The sequence below is a fragment of the Pseudonaja textilis genome, chromosome 1 (assembly GCF_049901715.1).
Source record: "Pseudonaja textilis isolate UNSWEBS1 chromosome 1, rPseTex1.2, whole genome shotgun sequence".
NCBI classification, from domain to species: Eukaryota; Metazoa; Chordata; class Lepidosauria; order Squamata; family Elapidae; genus Pseudonaja; species Pseudonaja textilis.
Window position 1 is genome coordinate 250,352,067 of NC_141990.1, and position 5,703 is coordinate 250,357,769.

At 39.1% G+C, this 5,703-nt stretch overlaps 1 non-coding gene across 1 annotated transcript; it reads left to right on the top strand.

Annotated features, from left to right (window-relative positions):
• Positions 1 to 398: 398 nt before the first annotated feature.
• TRNAV-AAC (transfer RNA valine (anticodon AAC)) lies at positions 399 to 471 on the top strand. The gene has a single exon. It is a non-coding gene; the product is annotated as a tRNA-Val (tRNA).
• Positions 472 to 5,703: the final 5,232 nt, after the last annotated feature.

The window sequence follows — 5,703 nt, forward strand, 5'->3', positions numbered from 1 at the left end:
AATGATTAATGACTGTTTTTCATGCTTATAATGGTTGCCACACGTGATCACAGGAACAAAATCCAGGCACTTGGCAACTGACCCAGGATGGTTGCAATGTCAGATTTTGGGCCTGATTGTGGTCATAAATACCTATCTGTATATATGAAATGTATTTCTCCATAATAATAAAATTTGCACTTAGACTTATATACCACTTCACAGTGCTTTACAGCCGTCTCTAAGTGGCTTACACAGTCAGCATATTGGCCCCAACAATCTGGATCTTCATTTTACCCACCTCAGAAGGAATCAATCTTGAGCCTGGTGAGATTCGAACTGCCAAATTGCACATAGCCAGCAGAATTAGCCTGCACTACTGCATTCTAACCACTGCACCACCGCAGCTCTTAATAGGAGTTTCTGTAGTGTAGTGGTTATCACATTTGCCTAACACACGAAAGGTCCCTGGTTCGAAGCCAGGCAGAAACAGCTCTTTGGTCTTTTTAGGAATTAATTGGTAGAACACCTTTCCTTCAGAAGTTGTGGGTGTTCCAACACTGGAAGTTTTTAATAAGAGAGTGGACAAAGCATTTGTCTGAAAGGGTATAGACCAAGTCTCCTGCTGTTGTGGCCTGCCGACAGTTGGTGGAGCTGACAGCAGAGTCAGACAGTAGTATGGAGGTTGTGGAAGAACCTGGGCCATTCCTGGTGGCTGAGGAAGGCTCGGATGAGGACTCCAAGGTCCCTTCCAACTCTGTTATTCCATTCTGTTATACTGTTATTACAAACTTTGGAAAGGAATTGCCTTCCATTTGCTTCATCTGTCCACCAATCTTTAAAGTAGCCAAACCAAGATTACCAACTCACAATTTTGCCCTTGGTTGTATGTTCTTTCCAAAATATACATTCCAGAAGGTGGTGTCTTGATGTTTTTCTCTCCGGTCTCCTTTCTTGAACAGAATTGCCAATACAGAGCATGTAAATAAAGAGACAGGTTAGAGCAGCAGTACCCCCTTCCTTTCTGACTTGGGGAAATCTGCTTTCATCATTGAAACAGTCCCCTGGGTTCACCACAGGGAAGGTCTCCTTGCTGGGAACGACAGAGCAAAGATTACAAAAGCTCTCCCTTATTTACTCTCCAGCCTATATATTCACTTGTTCATCTAGTGCCACAACCTCCCTTGTAAAGGCACAGCAATTAAAACAGCTTTGTGACGTTCAGTGAGGAGTGGTGGCACAGCTCCTGTGTAGCTAAAGATATATCAGAGGAGAAGAGTGTGTGGCAGTTAAAAAGCCAGAATGCTTTGTTTCCACACGTCTCGCTCCTAAGACATTCAGTAATTCAGTGGGGCTTAAGCCTTTTAAGCCATGCTTGCTGTAAATGAAGGAACTCTGAACGCAGAAGTAACACATAGCAGCTGCTGTGTGGCATTCTGAGATCCCATAAAACATTTAGTTTTCTCAGCTGGCTTGAGTTTGTCAGAGAACACGAATACTTCAGAAACGCTGTGCTATTTGTTTCTTAACTGAAGAGGAAATAAAAATGAGGAAGATATTTTTTTCTAGGAAATAATTTTCCAAGTGTTAGAGAAGATAAGATACAACCATTTCCTGAGTCATTCCATCCAGCCCAGCCCTTGCATTATACTAGAAGCAAAAGCTTTTCCTTCCTATCATTTATTAGCTTGCTGCTTTTGTCTTCTATCAAGATCCTGAGATAGCACTTTCAGGTTTTCAGCTGTTATTGGCAAAATCAGGTTCTCAACCTTTTCACCATGGACCCTGGCCATGAACATCCCCTCACCAGAGGTGGTATTGAGCAGGTTCCGACCAGTTCTGGAGAACCAGTAGCAGAAATTTTGAGTAGTTCGGAGAACCGGTAAATATCACCTTTGACTGGAGATTTTGCAGTATCCTTCCCCTGCCATGTCCACCAAGCCACGCCCACAGAACTGGTAGTAAAAAAAATTGAATCCCACCACTGCCCCTCACCCAAGACTTAACTCAAGTTTTAAATCATAACATTTCTTCAAGCCTCTGTGATGACATCGAAGACACTCCCTTCCCAAGGTTGGTGGACCACAGGTTGAGAACCACTGGACTAAATAATAATGTGGCTTGGTTTTTGTATAATAAGACATGCAAATCCACACTGTATTATAACATTATGCATGAGCAGATCATTAAAGTTCTTTTTTTAACAATTATGACTTTTTATAAAAAAAATGCTCAGCATCAAGTATGAAGGTGGCAACCATTCTGTTAGAAATGATATATTCTCTCTCTTTCAATAGGTCTGTGATAGATTTCACTTCCATAGTACCAATAAGGAGGAATGTAGCTGATTTATTTGCTCCAAATAAATATGATACAGCAATTAATCCAAGGGCCTTGCCAAGGATACTAAAACTTAAACGGCAATTTTAAGTCCCTGTGAGAATAAAAGTTACAAAAATTTCAAGGTTCAAGAGGGAAAAAAACACATTCTCCCATGCTGGAGCGTTTCAGCTTTATCTGGGAGAGGGAACTATTTGCAGATTTGAAGCAATCTTAAGGAGCAGCCATGCAAAAAAAGGATCTACAAACAAGAAGAGAGTATTGGAATATTGCTCTCGAAATACAGAATTTTGAAAAGGTCAGATCAGCAATATATATGCCAAATAAATGTTGCCATGAAAATACATAGCCATATCCTCCATTCAGGGATCACCACTTGTAGATGAAGGTCAGAATATAAACCCTTGCTCAAATTCCTGGTTTCACCAACTATCTGTTCAGCTCCCTGTCTGATTCCTTCACCCTCCCAAAAATCATAATGTTAACTTGACATCCAAGAAATTACTGACACAAGGTTAGTCTGTGCAATCTGCTTCAATCTTCAGCAATAGCATGGAAAGTGCACTTCTACTTTTGCTTCCAATATGCAATAACTTGGCAAATTTATTGCTGTGAAATGGTTGCCTTTGCTTCTCTCCTTAGCCCCTTTTCCTACTGGAATTTTTTAAAAAACTGCAGGTAGCCCTAGACTTACAAGAGTTTGTTTACTGACTGTTCAAAGTTACAACAGCATTGAACACGTAGTAGTAAAGAATAAAGCTGAGTATAAGTAATCAAGAAGTGTAGAGTTTTTGGCTGACCAGCATGATGGCCTAGAGGTGAAGCTCTTCCTTATGACAATCAGGAAGCTGTGAGTTCAATCTTAGGTAATGGTAAATATTTCTCTCTCTGGGCACAAAGGGAAGATATCTGCTGCAAACTTCACATAGGCATCAGGAAGGGCATTTGGCCAGCAAATGCTCAGCTCCATTTAGTTGCCCCGACTCCACCTCAATGCAAACGATTACAGCATTGTTAAAAGAAAACAAAAGTATAGAATTATTGGCTACCTAAGCATTTGCTATTTTCTCTGCTATTAAGGTTGAATGTTCACAGCTTAATTAAGACACAAAGCCAAAAACTTGCAACCTAAATGCCTTCTTCTTAAAAAATTTATATAGTTCTTTCTGCTCAGTCGTAAAATAAATTTCAGTAAAATAAATTTAAATTTAGTCATTTTAGGACAAGAAAAGCTGTAGTAGTTGGGAGGAATTTGTGTAATTTTAGGACAAGGACAGGCAGTCCTTGACCTATGACCAAAACAGGGCCCAGAAATTATGTTGCTAAGTGAAAAACCCATTAAGTGAATTTTGCCCCATTTTATGACTTTTCTTGACATTTGTTAACTGGATTACTGAGTTGTTAAATTACTAACATGGTTGTTAAGTGAATCTGCTTTCCACATTGACTTTGCCTGTCAGAAAGTTGCAAAAGGTGATCAAATGACCCAGGCACACTGTAACTGTCATAAATGTGAGTCAGTTTTCAAATGTCTGAATATAAATCACATTACCATGGTCATAAGTATGAAAAATGGTCATAAGTCACTTTTTAAGTGCCAATATAATTTTGAACAGTCACTAAATGAACTGTTGTAAGTCAAGGACTACCTGTATTGCTATTAAGTGAAGGTATGGGTCATGTAAAATGTGGTTTGTATTATCAATAGGTCCACTTTCTTCTTCTTCTTCTTCCTCCTCCAATTTTAGCATCCATCTGTCGACAACATTCATGTGGGGTTTTGCTTCATTTCCAAATTGGTGGAGGTAGCTTATGTTGTCAAAGTACAAAAAAAAATTGAGAGAAAAGACAAACCTTAAAACAATTATAGCACATTTTAAATGTTGAACGGAAGATGCCTTCATATATTTTATAGGGTATCTCGTAGTGAAATTCAGAGATAAAAGCAACTTAATAAAGTGTGTTGCTGATACAACATTGAAAATGATATTAAACGGGGATATGTGTGTATGCATGCACATGCATATGCTCATCTTTTTCACATATTTGAGAAGCATATCATTCACACACACACACACACACGTCTGTATGTATGTATGAAGGGGAGGGATGCTCCTGGTTCTGCCTGGTTCTACAGAACCGGTAGCTCTGAAGAGCAGCAGACACTGAACCGATTCTGTGTTTGCTGCTGTTGGTCCACCTGCCTGTCCGGGCTCTTACCTATCCTTTATTTCCTGCTTTTTCAACCTCAGCTGCTTTGCGCAGCACAGCTGAGGTTGAAAAAGCAGGAAAAAAGAGATTTTTCAAACACTGAGCACCTGCGGGCAGCACTTTTCAGCTGTCCAGGCAGCACAGCTTAAGGTTTTTTTACATGTGCGCGCAGCCTAGTCACCGAACCAGCAGTAACACTGGTTGAATCCCACCCATGTATGTATGTATGTATGTATGTATGTATGTATGTATGTATGTATATGCATATATATATATATATATATATATATATATATATATATATTTATATTTGTTTTCTGAGGTTCTCGGTATTTGTATGTGGATCTTTGGTTGTTGGGTTTCTCCCGCGTAAGATTCTTACGCGGGAGAAAACCCGAACAACTAAAGATCCATATATATATATATATATATATATATATATATATATGTGTGTGTGTGTGTGTGTGTGTGTGTGTGTGTGTGTGTGTAAGTATGTATATATATGTATGTATGTATGTATGTATATATATATATATATATGTGTGTGTGTGTGTGTGTGTGTGTGTGTGTGTGTGTGTGTTATATATTTTCAGAAAAACTAGCTTGAATTTCTTTAAAAATGAAAGCTACAACATCTCAAAGCCCAGAACACTCATTTATGACAGCCCAGGATTTTTTTGTTGAAGCTGAAATGACAATTGTAGAACACTGTCACACTGATACATCTTTTGACTGATAACTGCAGCATACAAAACAGTGCAAGCCTGAGACTTTTAACCCTACTTGACTATAACTTGAAAACTTGGGAAAAAGTAACATTAGACCTAGAGATTGCTCAAATAAACTAGGGTGTGCCACCTGTTCTGACTACTATTATAGCAAAAAGGAGTGATCCTAGAAATAAAGAAAGCGAAAGGGTGTTTTGTTTTGTTTTTGGATTGCTGGCATTTTATAAGACATTTGCCCATCTAAATTAAGCCTGTCAGCGGTTTATCTAACTGCGAAGCACTACAAAGCTTCACTATTGGAAGAGAAAAGTCCAAGGGGATGAAAGTTGGCTCTCTGCCCATCTGTAGATGGAAAGCGTTTTTGTTAGTCCACAGAAGAATGTCTCTCTGACAGAAGCACCAGAGTCCTGACTTTCAACAATGGCTGGAGGCAGGGGAAATTATG